We start from the raw sequence: 22,177 nt of genomic DNA, 5'->3' as shown, positions 1-22,177 counted from the left end.
GGGTCCCATATATTTCCAATTGCACACGCCCTACACCATTACACAACCTCCACCAGGCTTCATCAGCCCCTGTGACAGGCAGGGTCCACTCTGTAGAGATTTTGGAAGTGTGGGGTGTCGCATTGTCTTGCTGGAATTGCTCAAGTCCGTTAGAATGCACAAAGGACATGAATGTATGGAGGTGATCAAATGGTTCAAACGGCTCTGAGCACTATGGGACTCAACTTCTGAGGTCAGCAGTTCCCTAGAACTATTTAAACCTAACTAACCTAAGGAGATCACACACATCCATGCCCGAGGCAGAATCCGAACCTGCGACTGTAGCGGTCTCGCAGTTCCAGACTGTAGTGTCTAGAACCGCACGGCCACTCCGGCCGACTGAGGTGATCAGACAGGATGCTTACGTACGTGTCATCTGTCAGCTGCACACGCCCCACATCATTAAAGAGCGTCCATCAGCTTGAACAGTCCACTACAGGGTCCATGGATTCATGAGGTTGTCTAAATACCCGTACACATCCATCCGCTCGATATAATTTGAAACGTGACTCTCCGACCAGGTAATGTGTTTCCAGCTATCAACAGTCCATTTTCGGTGTTGACGGGCCCAGACGAGACGTAAAGCTTTCGTTCGTACAGTCTTCAAGAGTATACGAGTGGGCCTTTGGCCCCAAAAGCCCATATCGATGATGTTTCGTTGAATCGTTCGCACGCTGACACCTGTTCATGGCCATAATTGAAATGTGCAGCAGTTTGCGGAAGGTGTGCACTATTGTCACGTTGAACTATTCTCATCAGTCGCCGTTCGCTCCGTTCTGGCAGGACCTTTTTCTGGCCTCAACGATGTCGGAGATTTGATGTTTTACAGATTACTGATGTTCCCGGTACACTCGTGAAATGGTCGAACGGGAAAATCCCCTCGTCATCGCTGTCTCGGAGATGCTGCTTCCATCACTCTTGCGTCGACTGTAACGCCACATTCAAAGTTACTTAAATCTTGATAACCTGCCGTTGTAACAGCAGTAACCGATCTTACAACTGCGTGAGGCACTTGTTGTCTTATATAGGGTGGTCGGAAAATGTGTGAAATGCTTGTAGGGATGTTACAGGGCAGGTTGCACTGAGACATAAATGTTAAGAAAAAAATTCGATACGTTACGCCGTTTCCGAGTTATTTAGCATTGAAGTTAGCCAATCAGATCGCCGCGCGCGTAAATTCAAGTTTCAGCTAACGAGTCACAGCACTCGTTGGGCAACACCGCCCCTGGCAGGCCGCTTGAATGCGAGTGGGCGACGCCCAGATTGGCCAACTTCAATGCTAAATAACTCGGAAACGGAGCAACGTATCGAATTTCTTTCTTAACATTTATGTCTCAGTACAACCTGCCCTGTGACATCCCTACAAGAATTTCGCACATTTTCTGACCACCCTGTACAGGCGTTGCCGACCGCATCACCGTACACTGCCTGTTTACGTATCTCTGTCTTTGAATACGCTTTTTTATTTTTATTTTTTTTTAAATTCTTTATTAGTAATAACCATTACAATTATACAAGAACCCACTTCCTTAATTCATTAGTGGGTCCTACAAGTTATACATTTATATTAAATTTTGCAGCTAGTTTCAGTTTTAATAAGTGAGCTACAGTTATTAACAAACAATGGGCATCTAATATCACATCTACTGTTTATACCTAATTCCTATAACTAATTTAATTTATACATATTCTGCAGCGTCACATGTGTGCCAGTGAAAGATATAAACCTACTTTAATATGCCTTGCTCTTCGAGCTAATCCCGAAGAGCATGCCCCTGGCACTGGGCAGGCTACGATGTTAAGTTCGCTGCAGTCCCTATCTTAATTTCCTATAATTAAGTCCTACAAACTAACTTATCCTACGTCATATCTGGTGTGTGTCACAATCGGTGGTTGATCCCTACTCCCCCTAATCCTACACGTGGCGGATTCCAACGTAGATGAAGTCGGCCAGTCCACGCACAGGCGGCATGGGAATAGGGCTCTTGGACGCAATCGGTGGTTATTGTCATTATTATTTAGTGTATCTCTCTTAAATATTCAGTTAGAACTTTTCGAGATAACTCGTTTGCCAAGGTGTTTAAGGTCTGAAAAGTTTCCTCTCGTGTGAGTAGTTGATATGTGTCATAGTTGGGTAGTCTGTCTCGTAGTGTGTTTGCGATATCATTGAAGAGGGGACATTCGTAAACTACATGCTCGGGTGTACCCTCCGGATCGCCACAGTCACACGCTGGTGTTGCCCTTTTCCCAAATCGACATAAATAAGTCGGGTAGGGTCCATGGCCAGTGAGAAAGTGGATCAGACGTCGTGTAGGCTCAAAGTACTTCAATCCCAGGCGTTCCCTCACATCAGGTAGAAACTGGAAGGTTCTTCGTCCAGCCTCTTCTACCTCCCAAGTCTCCTGCCAGAGCTCCTCCCCTCTTTTCCTTATTTCTCTTTTATCCCCCACCCTAATACCCATGATATCTACAATCTTATCATAATTTCCTTTTTGGCCCAATACCAAGCCGCCTGTTCTCTTATCTTTATGTCCAGAGGGCAGAGCCCCATTATGACTAATAGGACCCCCCCCCCCTGGAGATGTTCTGTAGGCACCGACAGCTCTTAATACCATGCTTCTCTGAACCCTTCTCTCTGCCGTGGCCTGTGCGCCCAGACTCCCGAGCCATAGCCCACAACTGAGGTGTGGAAGAAGATGGAATCTTTTATGGCCTATTGAAATGAGGTTATTTAATATCTGAAGGGCTCTCTGGGTGACGGTATCAATGTGTTTTCCGAAACTCCACCTCTCATCAATGATAACTCCTAGGTAGCGTGTCTCACGTCGTCGGAGAACTGGTGAAAGGTCTATTCTGACAGTCGGATTTCTAATAAGATGTCCTTTTAGCAATAGGTAAGTGAATTTGCTGGGCGATATCGTCATTTTAGTCGTGTGGCACCAGTGTTGGAGTTTGCCTAATGCTGTCTCTATTTTCGGTTCAATGTCTTCGCGGCTACGGCCGCCAACCAACAGGAGGAGGTCATCCGCGTAGGCTAGCACCTCATCACTTTGTTGTAGTCTATCTAATAAAGGCTCCATATGGATGTCCCAGAAGAGGGGTCCTAAGACGGAACCTTGGGGACATCCTTTGGTAATTATCTTTCCAACTCTTTCGCTAGAGGATGATAGCCAGACCTCCCGATCCTTGCAATAGTTCCTCAGGCAACCGTATAGCGGCCCTGGACACTCTTTCTCCCGCAAGCAGGAGAAATGGTTCAAATGGCTCTGAGCACTATGGGACTTAACTACTGTGGTCATCAGTCCCCTAAAACTTAGTACTACTTAAACCTAACTAACCTAAGGACATCACACACATCCATGCCCGAAGCAGGATTCGAACCTGCGACCGTAGCAATCGTGCGGTTCCGGAGTGCGCGCCTAGAACCGCTAGACCACCGCGGCCGGCTCGAGCAAGAGAAGAGCGAAGGCCACCACAGGTTGAAGGCGCCACTGATGTCAACCATGATGCCACCCACGTATTTGTGCGGGGTCGAGCCACAGACCTCAGCCGCCAGGGCGATTGCATCAGATGCCGACCGCCCCGGTCTGAACCCGAACTGCCTGTCACTCATCCCGCACAACACTCGGTATGCTGTCAATCTGTCAGCCAGCAATTTCTCCAGTATTTTGCCAAATACATCCAGCAAGCAAATCGGCCTGTAAGATTTCACTTCTGCGGGGTCCTTGTCTGGACCTTTCTTTATAATAACTACATTTGCCGTTTTCCATCTCTTTGGGAATTTTCTCTGTCTAAGGCATTCATTATATAGATGTGTTAGTGGCGCAGTCAGCTGAGGCGCCAGAAACTGCAGCACCTCCGCCACAATGCCGTCTGGCCTAGGTGCTTTTCCTCTTTGCAGTGATCTTGACGACATTTACCAACAATCAGTAATAGCACATGGACGAATTGCTTTCGACTGGAGTAAGACCTCCTCCCCTGAGAAGGAGTAGACAGCCGTCTCATTAATGTATACTTCTTGGTCTTCATCTCTGACTTGCTTCTGCCCCTCTGTCTCCCCATCCGCTTTGTCGTCAGGTAACAGGGACCGGAGGAGGACCCCCGCAGTCTCCTGCCAGGACTCCGTCATCCTGTCCCCGTGCCTGACTGTTGATAGCTCCAGAGGAGAGCGGATTTTTTCTCTCACCAACTTATATGGAAGCCCCCATCGGTCCATGACTAGCTGGTTGAGCACAAAGTTTTCCCAGCTTCTCATCCTAACTTCACGCAGTTCCTTTTGGAACTTCCGCTTTTCCTCCCTGTATAGCACCTTGGCGTTCCTGCCAGACGACACTGCGCTGGTAGTGCCTCCTCAGCCTTCTGACAGATTGACGCAGTTCTCCTAGTTCAGCAGACCATGGTGACGGAGAGACCGCCATGGCCCTCCTCCTAGTAGGTATAGCTGCCCTCACCGCTCTTGTCACTGCATTCACCAGTTCCTCCGCTCTCTGGTCTACGTCCATGTCCAGATGCTTGTCACCTTCCGGTGATGGAGGAATGTCACACTCTCTCGCTAGGCGTTCCCAGTCAGCTCTTCTGTAATTTAGTTGTACTTCGCACCCGTGGCCCAGCGGCACTCTCTTTCTCCTAAGGTGAAAGTTATCATATTGTGGTCGCTTGTGGTGGCATTCTCTGTGACTCTCCAATTTTGAATATTGTTAGCTGTGTTTGGAGTTACAAGGGTAACATCAATGTTTGTGCCCAGTCCGCCTCCTGCAGCGTAGGTAGGAGGATTGCCAGGCCTGTTGGCCACCACAAGTTGTGATGCCACAATAAGTTCCTCGACTTTTTCACCATTAGCATCTCTTGTGCCACTGTACCACAGGGGGGATTTAGCATTAATGTCAGCTGTTATTACAACTTTTCTTCCCCGCAACGCCGTGGTAACTCTCACTAGGTGGTCTATGTAATGTTCTATGTTGTCCCCATACTGAAAATACATGTTTATGAGAGTTATGATTCCCATAGGGGATTGAAACTCCACGACGTTACAGTGGCTAGTTGTAAACTGTGAGAGAATGGTGACTCTCAAGAGTTTATTTGCGATTATAATAGCCGCCTTCGGGTCATCCCCTCTGCTGACTATTTGCCAGCTCGCGGCAACGAAAGCTATTTTCCCAGCCAGGGAGTATGGCTCCTGTAGACAGAGTACATCTAGTCTCCTCTCCTCCACCTCCCTTCGGAGCTCCTGCATTACGAGTCTGCTGTTATGAGTTTTAAGCTGTCCAATAGTTATTTTTGTCATTAGGGGAAGTACGTATGTATTCGGTCATGTGGCCAGGTCTTACTCCAGTCGAAAGCAATTCGTCCATGTGCTATTACAGATTGTTGGTAAATGTCGTCAAGATCAAATTTCTCACCTCGTCTTTCCAACACTTTCTTGAGCAGGTCTCGCAAGGCTCCGAAGTCGGTGGGGAGATTGACGGATTTTAGCTGGATCCTGTCAACAGCCTCCATAACCGAAAAGTTCATCTTCCTGCCGTCTTCATGTCCTACACGGACCACATGTCGTAAGGCAGTGGTCAGGGTAGCCGGCTGCTCCAGTCTAGATAGTTGCATGGTGTACTCCAAGTTGGGGTACACCCTAACCGGATCGACCGGTGGCAGTCTAACTATTGGTGTGCTTTGTATAGTGGGGCTCATACTTGAGCTTGTCACTATGTTTTCTTGAATAGGTTGTTTGTTTGTATGATTGTCTTTAGAAGTTGCCACAGCCACAGGATGCCCTTGCCGTTGTTGGTTTAGTTTCGGCTTTGTTCCCCGGCTTCCAGAGGAGAGAGTTTCAGCCATGAGGGGGAGATTGGTTTGTATGCCCATGTCCATTGTTGGAAATTCAGTTTGTATGGCTTTGTCTTTTGTTTCAATTTTAGTGGCGCCCGAAAGCGACCTCAAAAAATCCTTGAATCTATTTGCCCTCATGGCATCCCTCCTCCTTTTGCTCGGGGACTTTCGCTTTGGCATCCTGTTCGGTATGCCGGGCTCAACCATAATCAGTTCTGGAGATTAATCTCTGCTCCAACATTCTGTATGTCGGGCAATTCCTGCCTGTGGCTGCGCAAGACTTTTTCCCTCGATTCTTGCACAGTATGCAAACTGCCGCCGCCTTGCAGTCTTTGCGGCTGTGACCGTTTTCCCCACACTTAATGCACGCCGGCTCCCTGGTGCACAGCCTTAAGATGTGATCCAAGTCACCACAGTTGTGGCAACGAGGTACCACGACATAATCTCTTGTATTGATGGCATGAAAACCAACATATAATCTGCCCATTGTTGTTATGTTCTTCCACATTGGTGCTGATACTTCGGCGACGTGATGAACAACATCACGACCCCGTGGCCCAGTCTTAAATTTTAACTTAAAGCAGCTCTTAAATTCTTCTTCATTTATCTCATCAAAGTTTTGTTGTCTAATTGTTTCTAGGAGTTCTTCGTTTGTCATGATCATGGGAACGTCATATAGTATGACGAGAGGATTTCTTTTCCTCAGTGGTTCACATTTAACCACCTAGTTCAGTTTCTGGTTATTCAATAGTTTGTCTTTGTCTTCCTCGGAGGCAACTTCGACTATAACAGAATATCTGCTCGGTTTTACCTTTTAATTCTGATTTTGTCTTTTACGGGGTCTATATTTTTTGTGAATAGTTCTTGTATTTTCTTAACGCTTGTATCCTGCCCAGGCAGTGCCCTAAGAAAGACTACTGTGTCTGTTCTTTTTGTCAATTTGTCAATAGTGTCTCTGGTCGTGTTTTGTGGGCGCTTAGTGGGCGCTTGCGCGGCCACGTCCGCCCACGTCTTTGCCGGTTGCCTCCTTAATTTGTCATTCTCCTTTTCAAGTTCTTCCACCCTGCCTTCAAGTTTAGCGTGGGCAATAGCCCATGCTGCCAGCTCATTTTTGATGATGGCAAGTCCAGCTTGGCTTATCTTGCCATTCTTTGTTGCTGCATGAGCGACGTGATTCTGCAATATCTCTGCATTACTGACTCTTTCTCTGCCTGTCCCTGCTTGTCCTGGGGAGAGGGATCAGGCGCAGTGGAAGCCCGTTGAGGCGCACACGAATCACTCGTTTCATTTGTAGCCATGATTACAACGAGTGATGAAACAAGGTGGAAGCCCGTCTCTTGCCCCGGACCGGCTCCTCTGGCATGGGGGGGGGGGGGGGGGACTTCCGCAGTTCGCCCACCGACCTCTCCCCTAGGTCAAGGGCGCTTCCGAGCTGCCGGGTTCAACGCACCGTCGCCAGTGCACTGGTCCCCCTCGGTGGCCCCGTCATCGACGGCAACTGCACCCCGCACTCCGGAGAGGCGGATGCACCTCTCGCCCTTCGCCGCCTACTTGCCCGAGTTTCCACCTCTCGGCCAAGGACCCACTCCTCCTCAGGTGGCGGGCCGGTCCCCCAGACGTTCGGCGGTCTGGACCCATCTAACCTGGCCCAGGCGATGTCACCACCTCCTGGGTTTGGCACAACACGCCCCGGTTACCCAGGGGCGCGGCGAAGCACCCTTGCCGACCCGCGCCGCGATCTCACGCCGACAAACGGGATGGCCGGCATGCAGAGCACGTGCTGGTCTGTGCCTTGCGAACAGAAGGGACTGGTGTTCGGTCCCTCGACACAGCTCCCCTGTGCCACGCACCCTTCGCTTTCGCATCGGGTTGCGTCGCAGCTCTTCCTCTTGTCCAAAGGCAGAATGCCGAGCTTAACATCTGGCACCACGGGAAGGCGGAAAGAGCCACTTGGGAAGGAGAGGCTATGACGCATCACTTCCCCGAGTGAGGACTGCCGCGGCACGCCCGACTGGAAGCGATACGCCCCAGTGCGAGCTTCCGTGCCTTACGGCGCGCCGGCAACGGGCAGGCCCGTGCCGAAACGCGCCGTCAAGCGACTGACCTCACGCCAGACATACGCTTGCTTATACCAGTTCCTTTGGCGCTTCAGTGTATAAGAATGCTGAGGAACAAGTACCTGAAATTGAGAGTAGCCCTCGAATTACTCGCGCTTGTCAAATTAAGAAAAACATCACATCTGAAACGCTTCGATTCTCATCTTTGTCCTGCAGCCTTCGATTCACTTCCGTACAATGTTGTGCTTCACATGTATATTCTCAAAGTTTTTTCATAAGATTAAGGCCTCTGTTTGGTACTAGGAGACATCTTTTAGCAAGCACTGCCCTTTTTGCCCGTGCTTGTGCGCTTATTTTAACCACCTCGCTTCTCAGTTATTCGTCTGTTTACTTCAGACGTATGAGGATACTTCCAACCCTATTACTACGTGGTTCCCAATTTTCGATGCTATATTTACTGTTAATCTCATTTCTGCTACTCCTCACGAACAAGAAAACTGAGGATTTGTTCAATGTTTTAGAAAGGTAAAGACAATAGAGAGGCATTTCATTACATTGTGCTTCATAATGGAGAGAAGGCTAAAACAAAATCAAGAAACTTTCTTAGGACTGGTTAGAAAAACCAATCGACAACATAAAATGGTGCTAGGTTTTCGGTTCCCAACAGAACGAAGATGGAACAAGTATTCTGAGTGAAGAATGCGTAATAAAGGGGAGCAGTTATATCTGTTACCTGTAAAAACTGTATGCAGAAGAAGAAATTACGGAAATAAAATAAAAGTTAGATGGTAGGACTAAAATTCATGGTGCTTCGATTCACTCATGAAATAGCTGTCCTCTATGAAAGTGGGAAAGAACTGCAAGGCCTGTTAAATGTACGATCCGCCTAAACCGTGTAGAACATTGACCGCAATTATACTAAAGATAAACCGAAACTAAAGAGGAGCAACAGGAGGAGACTAGTAACAAACAACTAAATTGGAGCAGATGTAGAGAAGAAATTCTGCTTCCTTAGAGGTAAATGCATTCTTCTTAGTGGTAACAAACACAGAAAAAGGGATCTGTGAGTCAATGCATATGAAGCGCAGCATTCTATGGAAGGAAATCATGAACTGTAGAAAATTTCACAAAATTCATATTACGACGCCTTACATGCTTTTAAGTTCAAAATACATGGAACATTGCTTATGAGTCAGAAAACTCGAGTTAGAGTACAGTTTTTGTCAAACGGGTACACGGAACGTTTGCCTTTAGCGTATTTCTTGAACAAATAATACACTCCTGGAAATGGAAAAAAGAACACATTGACACCGCTGTGCCAGACCCACCATACTTGCTCCGGACACTGCGAGAGGGCTGTACAAGCAATGATCACACGCACGGCACAGCGGACACACCAGGAACCGCGGTGTTGGCCGTCGAGTGGCGCTAGCTGCGCAGCATTTGTGCACCGCCGCCGTCAGTGTCAGCCAGTTTGCCGTGGCATACGGAGCTCCATCGCAGTCTTTAACACTGGTAGCATGCCGCGACAGCGTGGACGTGAACCGTATGTGCAGTTGACGGACTTTGAGCGAGGGCGTATAGTGGGCATGCGGGAGGCTGGGTGGACGTACCGCCGAATTGCTCAACACGTGGGGCGTGAGGTCTCCACAGTACATCGATGTTGTCGCCAGTGGTCGGCGGAAGGTGCACGTGCCCGTCGACCTGGGACCGGACCGCATCGACGCACGGATGCACGCCAAGACCGTAGGATCCTACGCAGTGCCGTAGGGGACCGCACCGCCACTTCCCAGCAAGTTAGGGACACTGTTGCTCCTGGGGTATCGGCGAGGACCATTCGCAACCGTCTCCATGAAGCTGGGCTACGGTGCCGTACACCGTTAGGCCGTCTTCCGCTCACGCCCCAACATCGTGCAGCCCGCCTCCAGTGGTGTCGCGACAGGCGTGAATGGAGGGACGAATGGAGACGTGTCGTCTTCAGCGATGAGAGTCGCTTCTGCCTTGGTGCCAATGATGGTCGTATGCGTGTTTGGCGCCGTGCAGGTGAGCGCCGCAATCAGGACTGCACACGACCGAGGCACACAGGGCCAACACCCGGCATCATGGTGTGGGGAGCGATCTCCTACACTGGCCGTACACCACTGGTGATCGTCGAGGGGACACTGAATAGTGCACGGTACATCCAAACCGTCATCGAACCCATCGTTCTACCATTCCTAGACCGGCAAGGGAACTTGCTGTTCCAACAGGACAATGCACGTCCGCATGTATCCCGTGCCACCCAACGTGCTCTAGAGGGTGTAAGTCAACTACCCTGGCCAGCAAGATCTCCGGATCTGTCCCCCATTGAGCATGTTTGGGACTGGATGAAGCGTCGTCTCACGCGGTCTGCACGTCCAGCACGAACGCTGGTCCAACTGAGGCGCCAGGTGGAAATGGCATGGCAAGCCGTTCCACAGGACTACATCCAGCATCTCTACGATCGTCTCCATGGGAGAATAGCAGCCTGCATTGCTGCGAAAGGTGGATATACACTGTACTAGTGCCGACATTGTGCATGCTCTTTTGCCTGTGTCTATGTGCCTGTGGTTCTGTCAGTGTGATCATGTGATGTATCTGACCCCAGGAATGTGTCAATAAAGTTTCCCCTTCCTGGGTCAATGAATTCATGGTGTTCTTATTTCAATTTCCAGGAGTGTATTAATGTTGTTCTTGGCGTGTGCGCCGTCAAACAGTCAATCATTAAGAATGTTTGAAGGCGACAATTTTAACTGTCGGCTGTAGTACTTGTTTTAAGTGACGGAGAAATGAGGAAATGAAGTTCCAAGGAATAACAGCGTCAGTGGTGATGTGATGCATACATATGGCACAAAGGTAAGAACACAGCGATGACGAAAGTTGTGGGATGCCTCCCAATCACGCGTGGGTCCTCCTTTTGCTCGGCGTAGTGCAGCAACTCGACATGTCATGGACTCCACAAGTCGTTGGAAATCTCCTGCGGAAAAGTTGATCCATGATGCCCGTACAGCCGTTCATAATTGCGTAAGTGTTGCCGGTGCAGAGTTTCTAACACGAGTTAATCTCTTGGTTATGTCCCATAAACGTTCGATTGGTTTCCAGTCGGGCAATCTGGGTGGCCAAATGCCCAGAATATTCTATAAACCAATCGTGAACAATTGTTGTCGGGTGACATGTCGCATAAAAATCCCATCGTTCGTTGGGAGACAAGAAGTCCATGAATGCCTACAAATGGCCTTCAAGTAGCCGAACATAGCCATTTCCAGTCCGGTTCCATTCCATGCAAACACAGCCAGCATCATTATGGAACCACCGCCTGCTTGTACGTTGCCTTGTTGACAACCTGGTCCATGGCTTCGTGAGATCTGTACCGCCCTCGAACCTTACCGTCATCTCTTACCAACTGAGATCGGAATCCATCTGTGCAGGCAACGGTTCTCCAGTCGTCTAGGGTTCAACCGATGTAGTTACAAGCGCAGGAGAGGCGCTGCAGGCGATGTCGTGCGTTTGGCAAAGACAGTCGCATCGGTCGATTGCTGCCACGGCCCATTAACATCAAATTTCGCCGCACTGGTCTAATGGATACGTTCTTCGTACGTCCAACATTGACTCCTGTGGTTATTTCAAGCAGTGTTGCTTGTCTGTTAGCACTGAAAACACCACGCAAACGCCTCAGCACTCGGCAGTTAAGTGAAGGCCGTCGGCAACTGCTTTGTCAGTGGTGAGATGTACTGCCTGTAATTTGGTACTCTCGGCACACTCTTGACGCTGTGGATCCAGGAATGTAGAGTTCCCCAACGATTTCGGAAACATAATGTCCCACACGTCTAACTACAATACCATTCCGCGATCAAAGCCTATGAATTCGCGTTGTGCGGCCGTAGTGACGTCGGAAACCTTTTGACATGAATCATCTAAGAGCAAATGACAGCTCCGCCAATGCACTGCCGTTTTACATCTTTTGTACCGCCATCTATATATGTTGGGCCCATTTTTAAAAACTTCGAATTTATTCAAGTACAGATCCAAACTGAATAAGCTACCAATGAAAATAGGAAATTTCAAAGTTTTTCCATTATATTTGATATCAATTTAATAATTTGTAATAATTTTTAATTAATTAGTTTTTGTTGTTATTTAATAATTAGGAACGCAATAAATGTTGTAAATGTTCAATGGTGCCCACCGTTGGCTGCATGGCAAACCTCTACGCGGTAGCCAAACTCGTCTTACACACGCGAAAGCGTCCTAACATTCTGCGTGGTGTCTGTTTGTTCTATATCGTGTCTCCCTACCACTTTCGCGCAACGACGCTCTGAGCGTGTTTTTTAGGGAATTGACTAGTTTGAAACTGGGACCTGTTGCTAGTAGGGAGACGTCAGACCACACATGACATGTAGAATTCAGAAGAGTTCAGTGAGACTAGCGATGATATAACCAAATACTTAATGATTTCAGCGTCAGCTCCACTGCACTCACTGTAAAAGAATCTTAATACTGACTAAATTTAGTGGAAGGGGTTCAAGGCTTTCCTATTTTTAGTTAGCTGGTAAAATAACGTCGAAAAAGCAGTTAAGTTTACCATTGGAAATTTTATTCTACTCACAAAACCTTGTTTATAAATTGCACTATTGATAAAAGGAAATGTTTTAATACAGGATGGTAAAAACCAACTGCGTTCAACAAAAATGTGAACGAATATTCCCTGAATGGGTTTCCAAGTTCTACAATGGATCGAAGGATGACCTATGCCATATCACATCTATAATCTAGGTTTAAATTAAGTTTCACAAAAGAGAAAACTATGAAAATGGTCTACAGTGACCCTCAATTATCTTTAATTACTTATCTAATTTGTCGTAAATTACAGTGGCTGATGTGGCTACTCAATAACTATATAACAGAAAAATCATCGCGTTTCAGATTTTTACTTCAAGTGGCAAATGTGAACACCATGAGCTTTAATTTATGATCGACACTAGTATTACGCAAAAAGGAGGTGTATCAGATGAGACTTCTGCAGTTCTGAGTGAAGCTTTATGCGCTGTTATGAGGCATCGCGTGCGTTCATTACCTTGTCGGTGTACGTCAGGGGGCGGCGGACAGCACAGCTTGGCTCACCTCGCTGTCTCGGAAGTAACTCTCGCCTAACTTCTCCTTACTACAATTTACCGAAGTTGGTTTGAAAAAAACTATCTGGCTGTGTTTTCATCTGACCAATCAGGGTCTCAATGTTAACCTTAAGCTCCACCTACAAAAATTCTGTCTATCTAATGAGAAACGTTATACTTTTCGTGGTAGGGCAATGTTTTTAAAGTTTGCAACGTAACAGAGACGTGAAAAAGTCTCACGCTAAAACTTGCAGCTGCTGTGGTCCTTTTAGCGTTATCGTAAGATCTATACTGTTCTTCTGGAGGGCTCGGGGTTTTAACATGGGCTGGGGGGTGATCCTGATGTAACAGAGACGCGAAAAAGTGTCACGCTAAAACTTGCGGGTGGTGTGGTTCTAGCGGTTAGCTGGCGACGTGGGTGTCCGTCGTCCCTCATCGTAGGACCTTCCAGCTTAACAGGGTTCTGCTCTCGGCTTCTGTTCTCGTTTCTCCCCTCGGAACTGCGTCTGTCTCATGGTTGGAAGGTATGACACGCATTTAGGCATTCTTGTGTTAGTCTGTGGTATTCCATTTGCTCACTCGTTCCTCGTATTACTTTGGTTAATTTAATGTCACGATTTATTCGGAGCTATGTGACATACTACTGGATCTGCTTATCATGTCAGGGTTTTCATGGAAGGTGTTGGATTTGTCTGACACCTTACAGCGTATCTGCTGTTACTGAGTGCACGGCGGCAGTGATCTGCTTCCGCAGATCGTTCACAGTGGCAGGTGGAGGCGGGACGTAAACAGCTTCCTTCACATAGCCCCATAGCAAATAATCGCAGGGTGTGAGAACAGGAGATCTCGGCTGCCAGAAGTGTACAGCCAGGTCCTCAAGTCGCCTCTGAGCGGCCGGCCGGGGTGGCCGAGCGGGTTTAGGAGCTACAGTCTGGAACCGCGCGATCGCTACGGTCGCAGGTTCGAATCCTGCCTCGGGCATGGATCTGCGTAATGTCCTTAGGTTAGTTAGGTTTAAGTAGTTCTACGTTCTAGAGGACTGATGACCTTAGAAGTTATGTCCCATTGTGCTCAGAGCCATTTTGAACCCTCTGAGCGATCCAGCGCTGAGGAAGTGAATCATTCAAGAAGCCTCGTACGACACGGTGCCAATGGGCGGAACTCCGTCCTGTTGGAAAATGAAGCCCTAAGGATCTTCCATAACTTGAGAGAGCAGGTGTTGTTCCAACATGTCCAGCTACGTGATGCCCGTTACAAAGAAAAATGGTCCATAAGCCTTTGCACGAGATACGGCACAGAACACGTTGATCTTCGGTGAGTCTCATTCGGGTTGCAATGGTGAATTTGGATTTTCCAATACCCATATGCGAACACTGTTGTTTTTTCCACTAAGGTGGAACGTCGCTTCATCGCTAAAATTTATACGTTGTAGAAACGCATCCTCCATCTTTGCTAGCACGTAACCACAAAATGCGAGACGCTTCTCCTTGTGATTGGGTTAGAGAGCCTGCACAAGTTGTAATCGGTAGGGCTTGTACAGCAAACGCCGTCTCGGAACTTCCCATACAGTTGGTTGGGGTATTCCAAGTTCTCGACTGGCTCTATTGGTAGACTTTCTGGAACTGCGAGCAAAACTTTTCTGAATTCTTCGGACATCATCCTCTGACACTCACAGACGGGCTGTGCTTTTTCTCTTGCATACACTCCCAGTCTGTTTAAATTGCTTAAGCCAACTGCTAATACGTTTGCGAGTTGGTGGTCAAATACCGAATTTGTTAAGAAATGCCCGCTGCACTGCAATTTGCTACTCACTTTTCGCGAACTCCATAACACAGAAAACCCTGTGCTCCACAGTCCCCATCTCACTCACAACTGACAGTGAGTATCACCGCCTGCCCGCCGCCGCCCGCCAAAAGCTATGAAACTTCCTCTTTTCATTGGTGTAAAACTTGTTCATTCTGGATTTGTACTCGAATGCATACAAATTTTTGAAAATAGGTCAGAATAACCCTGTATATTAAGACGCATACTGCCTTCGAATTAGATTCAGATGAATCATTTTAGCGTCAAACGTAGTATCTAAGGACTTAGGTCATCACTGCATTGTATTATGCTTTCCATTACGGATATTTTAGAACCGTGACTGTATATTGAATGTAAATAAGTTATACAAAACTACAACTAGTCACTTTTTTTAATAATTATGTTTTATTCTATGAACCGGTTTTCGAAACTTTTCAGGTTCATTTTCAGATGGTTTCAGGAAGTTACATCATTATTGGTAGCATAGTGCTGGGTGCTGGATTGCGACAGTATGTGCGTCTTTTTTAGGTTGGTGTCCATCTGTCTGCCTCCATTTTGATGTCCAGTTGATATATCACTAAACACACTTCAACAGAAACTACATTAATTTACTCTGACAGCGAGATTTTTCCACCATCCAGCATGCGCTTTACAACTGTAATGATACCAGGGCTCCTTCATTCCTCTTTGCCACACTCAGATTACAAATGCTCTCCAGCAGGTAGATTTCACAACTGAGTAATACTTTCCCACAGCATGTGGCACGATGTTTACAAACTAACTGCGATCACTCACATCTTCACTCTAACCTCTACATTTGACGTTCGTGGTACATGCCCTTTCATGAAAGTGATGGATCACTACACAAGGCGGACATAAAAAACTGACTGGCACTGGCAAGAAGGGCGTTCCTTGTCAAGAGAAATCTTCTAGTATCAAACATAGGCCTCAAATTGAGGTGAAAATTTCTGAGAATTTACGTTTGGAACACAGTGTTGTATGGTAGCGAAAAATGAACTGTGGGAAAACCAGAGCAGAAGACAATCACAGAATTTGAAAAGAGTGTTGAAAATAAGATGGACTTCTAAGGTACGAAGGACGTTCTCCGCAGAATCGGTGAGGAACGAAATATATGGAAAACACTGACAAGGAGAAGGGACAGAATGATGGGAAGCTGTATTGAGTAAAAACTACAGAGCAAGACAGATACTGGAACACATCCAGCAAATAATTGATGAGGTAGGCTGCAAGCGCTACTCTGGCATCTAACGTTTGGTACATAGCCAGCCGCGGTGGTCTAGCGGTTCTAGGCGCTCAGTCTGGAATCACGAGGCTGCTACGGTCGCAGGTTCGAATCCTGCCTCGGGCATGGATGTGTGCGATGTCCTTGGGTTAGTTATGTTTAATTAGTTCTAAGTTTTAGGTGACTGATGACCTCAGAAGTTACGTCGCATAGTGCTCATAGCCATTTTTGAACCTGTTATTATTATTTTTGTTGTTCCTTTTCGAAGAAACTGGGTCAGATCATGCTAGTAAACCTCTGAAACTTGAATTCTCTAAAATGCTTCACAGGTACATCACACTAGAGCAGCTCAGTACGTTTAGTACTACAATCGCGTGAACGATGAACAAATGCGGTGGCTTGTAGAATGTGTTGTTCCACCGTCAATGAGGCCCTGGCGCTGGACCGAGCGACTTTGTGAAGTTTCTCCTGAAGCAGCCGTGGCCGTCGCGGCCTCCTTTTGCACAAGTTGCTGACGTCAGCAGCAAGGCCGACGCGGGGATCGGAAGCCGTGGAGTTGGCGTTACCGGCAGGGTGGGGAAAACACAGCCACCAGTCGTATAATGGCCGCGGCCGCATTGGCTGCTTCCCTCTCCCCTCGCTGCCTCTCGCCCCCACTCTTCCGTTCCCATGTCTGCTCCCCTCTCGAGTTCTTTTAGCCCTTAAGTCTCAGCCTGCCCTTCCCTCTACTACTCTCAGTTTTCCACAAAGCAGAAATGTCTCTTCATTCGTCGTGCCCATTTCGCCTACTCACAGTGAAACGAAGCTATTCATTGTAGCCCTTCCCTAAGCTGGAGGGATGAAAATACATTGAACATGCTTAAATCGTCTTTGTTGCGATGACTACGTTGTACTGCTTCCCGCAAACATCGTAGCACAATATCTGTGATAAGAACAGTAACATGTACCATGAATAATGCAGTGGATGCACAGGAGGCGACTGTTACGTTCCTTTTATACTTCTAGAATTCATCAGAGCCTTTGACACTGCTGAATTCGACATTTTACTAGTCAAACTTAAAAGCCTAAATTACTGGCTAAGTGCAGTGCAGTGATTTCGCTCATACCTGACGTCTCGCCAGCAGTGTGCCTTGCGCGGTGTCGGAAATTTACAATTGAATTAGAATTATATTAATACCGTCAGCTGCGCACGGGCGTTGATATAGATCAACGGGTACAGGTGAAAATGTGTGCCCCGACCGGGACACGAACCCGGGATCTCCTCCTTACACGGCAGACGCTCTATCCATCTGAGCCACCGAGGACACGGAGGATAGTGAGACTGCAGGGACTATCTCGCGCTCGCCTCCCGCGAGACCCACATTCTCACCTTGTATGTCCACACACTACATTCGTAGTGTCCCAACCCAACACACTCATTACTTGTGGAAGACATTCTTCCAAGTCTCGTAAGAGTTCGGGGAATATGTGTGCATCCCCACAGAAGAAGTAGGTCATGGCCGATATCACCAGAACTACATATTTATATGGATATGGTGTCTGTTCTTTCATGGACTTGGAACAATGTCTTCCACTAGTCATGAGAGTGTTGGGGTGGGATACTACGAATGTAGTGTGTGGACATGTAAGGTGAGAATGTGAGACTCGCGGGAGGCGTGCGCGAGATAGTCCCTAAAGTCGCCCTATCATCTGTGCCCTCGGTAGCTCAGATGGATAGAGCGTCTGCCAAGTAAGCAGGATATCCCGGGTTCGAGTCCCGGTCGGGGCACACATTTTCACCTGTCCCCCTTGATCTGTATCAACGCCCGTGCGCAGCTGACGGTATTAATATAAATGTAATTTCGTTCTAGACGGCTGCAGGTCATCAATGGTGTCTGTTCTTTCCGACATGTCCGAGGCGGGCAGTAACAGTCGTCCCCCAGTATTCGGTATTAAGTCCTATACTGTCTTCATTATATGCCAATGATGTGTCATCAGTTTTTTCCTAATGAAAATACCACATGTACGCTGAAAACTTCCCTTGTATGTAAGTGCGGAACCAATAAACCTGAAGACGGCTGCAGAGAACCTCAGGACCGTCCTTTGTGTACTGTCAAAACTGGCACAGAACGTTGGGTTTAAGCTCAAACCATCCAAAACCCAAACAGTACTGGTTTGCCGTTGTAGACTAATGAGCCCGAAACATCCAAATCCTTACCAGCATTAACGCTAAGTGGGACACTTATCAACATTGTTCCTTCAGCAAAGAATCTAGGAGTAATAAAAGAGAAAAGTCTTAATTCCACAGATCACGTAACTTCAATGTGTGAGAAGACGCCATCATCTCTCCATGCTCTAAAAATATGAAAAATCTCTTTCCTCATGACCCTAAATAGAAACTTGTACAAATACTTATACTTCCAGTTATTGATTACACTTACCCTGCAACATCCTTCTAAGGAAAGCTCCCGGCTCCTGGAACTGGCTAAAATTGCCGGTGTTGGTTATGTCTGTATCCTGGCTACGTGGAGTCAAGTGCAGAGACTTTCATACCCTCTATCTTTTCCACTGTCTTGTCAACGGGCAATGTGCCTGATTTGTTTCCTCGACCTCAACGCTCTTGTCTTAAGAACATGGCAAAAACATCCATTCCCATCAGAGAAAAATCCTCTCTGTCTCACTCCATCGGTCAGCCACTTTCTCGAAGTCCTTGTCGGTAGCAGGAACCCGACCTTGGAGTAATCTCCCACATCATATTACAGGCGTGAATAATATCTGCAGCTTCAGCAGATAGTTAATAGGTGCTGAAGCAACAATATTAACTAGCTTTGTCCCTGTACGTACACGTTTCTCTTATGCATCCTTCATCCCAGCCAGATCTTCCTCATTTCTCAATACAGCTGGTGCAGTGTCGTTATATTTTCCCCTGAACTCGCTTTATCAAAAAACATCTTTTATGCACTTATAAATCTTTCTGTATGCGACACTGTCATTATTGTTACTACCTCATTAATACCATCATTGCTATTATTATTATTGTTACACTGAAGTCAAAGAAACTGTACACCTTCCTAATATCGTGTAGGGCGGCGCAAGTGCCACAGCATGACGTGGCTTGGACTCGACTAATGTCCACATTGACACCATAAATCCTGCAGGGCTGTCCATACAACCACAAGAGTACGAGGCGCTGATGATCTCTTCTGAACAGCACCTTGCAAGGCGTCCAATATCCGCTCAATAATGTTCATGTCTGGGGAGTTCGGTGGTCAACGGAAGTATTTAAACTCAGAATAGCGTTCCTGGAGAAACTCTGTAGCAATTCTGGACGTGTGGGGTGTCGCAATGTCCTGCTGGAATTACGCAAGTCCGTCGGAGTGTACAACAGACGTGAGTAAATGCAGGTGATCAGACAGGACGCATACGTACGTGTCACCTGTCAGAGTCAGATCTAGACTTACCAGTGGTTCCATATCACTCCAGCTGCACACACCCCAGATCCTCCACCAGCTTGAACAGTCCCCTGATGACATGCAGGGTCCATGCATTCATGAGGTTGTCTCCATACCCGTACACATCCATCTGCTCTATAGAATTTGAAACCAGACTCGTCCGATCAGGCAACATATTTCTAGTCAGGAACAGTCCAATGTCAATGTTGAAGGGCCCAGTTGAGGCGTCAAGCTTTGCGTCGTGCAGTCATCGTGGGTTCACGAGTGGGCCTTCAGCTCCGAAAGCCCATAGCGATGATGTTTCGTTGAAGTTATTTACCTCTTCTTCTTCCTTGAAGAGAATGTTACGGCGTCGCAGATAGATAGATCATGTAAAAGAAGGATCTAGTGAGTGATGTTGACTTTATACCATAAGAATTAACGTGTTTCTCATTATTAGTGAACTAAAGAGAAATCACCGTCCTCTATCATCGACGGGGGTACACAGACAGTATGATGACACCTCCGATAGGAGATTTTACAAACGTAAGAAAACAAACTGTATCTTCAGTTGCTAGCTCCACAGACTTCATTGCTGCCGGCATACAGCGTTCTAATCTTCGGCGATAACTACTTAGGCAAATGAGTGGATAAAAATAGACAGAAAAAAATAAAACGTACACCCAGACATGTCGCGTGACTAGGGCCTCCCTTCGGGTAGGCCGTTGGACGGGTGCAAGTCTGTCGAATTGACTCCACTTCGGCGACATGCGTGTCGATGGGTATGAAATGAATATGAGTAGGACAACACAACACCCAGTCCCTGAGCGGAGGAAATCTCCGACATAGTCGGGTATCGAACCCGGGCCCTTAGTTTCCCTTTCTGTCGCGCTGACCACTCAGCTAGCGGAGACGGGCACCCATATAGGTACAACAGCATAAATTTTATACGAGAGGTCGCTTTAACCACTTTATCCACGCTAGCAGGCCTCCAGGACCGACTCAGACCTTGTATACAGGGTGTTACTAAAAGGTACGCCCAAACTTTCAGGGAACATTCCTCACACACAAAGAAAGAAAATATGTTATGTGGACATGTATCCGGAAACGCTTACTTTCCATGTTAGAGCTCATATTATTACTTCTCTTCAAATCACATTAATCATTGAATGGAAACACACAGCAACAGAACGTACCAGCGTGACTTCAAACACTTTTTTACAGGAAATGTTCAAAATGTTCTCCGTTAGCGAGGATACATGCATCCACCCTCCGTCGCATGGAATCCCAGATGCGCTGATGCAGCCCTGGAGAATGGCGTATTGTATCACTGCCGTCCACAATACGAGCACGAAGAGTCTCTACATTTGGTACCGGGGTTGCGTAGACAAGCGCTTTCAAATGCCCCCATAAATGAAAGTCAAGAGGGTTGAGGCCAGGAGAGCGTGGAGGCCATGGAATTGGTCCGCCCCTGCCAATCCATCGGTCACCGAATCTGTTGTTGAGAAGCGTACGAACACTTTGACTGAAATGTGCAGGGGCTCCATCGTGCATGAACATGTTGTGTCATACCTGTAAAGGCACATGTTCTAGCAGCACAGGTAGAGTATCCCGTATGAAATCGTGATAACGTGCTCCATTAAGCGTAGGTGGAAGAACATGGGGCCCAATCAAGACATCACCAACAATGCCTGCCCAAACGTTCACTGAAAATCTGTGTTGATGACGTGATTGCACAATTGCGTGCGGATTCTCGTCAGCCCACACATGTTGATTGTGAAATTTTCAATTTGATCACGTTGGAATGAAGCCTCATCCGTAAAGACAACATTTGCACTGAAATGAGGATTGACACATTGTTGGATGAACCATTCTCAGAAGTGTACCCGTGGAGGCCAATCAGCTGCTGATAGTGCCTGCACACGCTGTACATGGTACGGAAACAACTGGTTCTCCAGTAGCACTCTCCATATAGTGACGTGGTCAGAGTTACCTTGTAAAGCAGAAGCTTCTCTGACGCTGACATTAGGGTTATCGCCAACTGCGCGAAGAATTACCTCGTCCATTGCAGGTGTCCTCGTCGTTCTAGGTCTTCCCCAGTCACGAGTCATAGGCTGGAATGTTCCGTGCTCCCTAAGACGCCGATAAATTGCTTCGAACGTCTTCCTCTCGGGACACCTTCTTTCTGGAAATCTGTCTCGATACAAACGTGCCGCGCCACGTCTATTGCCCCGTGCTAATCCATACATCAAATGGGCATCTGCCAATTCGGCATTTGTAAACATTGCACTGACTGCAAAACCACGTTCGTTCAAATGGCTCTGAGCACTATGGGACTCAACTGCTGAGGTCATTAGTCCCCTAGAACTTAGAACTAGTTAAACCTAACTAACCTAAGGACATCACAAACATCCATGCCCGAGGCAGGATTCGAACCTGCGACCGTAGCGGTCTTGCGGTTCCAGACTGCAGCGCCTTTAACCGCACGGCCACTTCGGCCGGCACCACGTTCGTGATCAACACTAACCTGTTGATGCTACGTACTGATGTGCTTGATGCTAGTACTGTAGAGCAATGAGTCGCATGTCAACACAAGCACCGAAGTCAACATTACCTTCCTTCAATTGGGCCAACTGGCGGTGAATCGAGAAGTACAATACATACTGACGAAACTAA

The 22,177-nt window shown here is 47.3% G+C and overlaps 1 protein-coding gene and 1 non-coding gene across 2 annotated transcripts in view; both read left to right on the top strand.

Annotated features, from left to right (window-relative positions):
- The window catches only part of LOC126418619 (calcium/calmodulin-dependent protein kinase kinase 1), a 1,500,745-nt gene that overhangs the window by 918,029 nt on the left and 560,539 nt on the right, over positions 1 to 22,177 (top strand). The window lies entirely within an intron of this gene.
- Positions 17,785 to 17,859, top strand: Trnat-agu (transfer RNA threonine (anticodon AGU)). The gene has a single exon. It is a non-coding gene; the product is annotated as a tRNA-Thr (tRNA).

This window comes from Schistocerca serialis, chromosome 9, assembly GCF_023864345.2.
Source record: "Schistocerca serialis cubense isolate TAMUIC-IGC-003099 chromosome 9, iqSchSeri2.2, whole genome shotgun sequence".
Lineage (NCBI taxonomy): Eukaryota > Metazoa > Arthropoda > Insecta > Orthoptera > Acrididae > Schistocerca > Schistocerca serialis.
The sequence above is the reverse complement of the archived record's forward strand: the minus strand, read 5'-3'. Positions and strand labels throughout refer to the sequence as shown.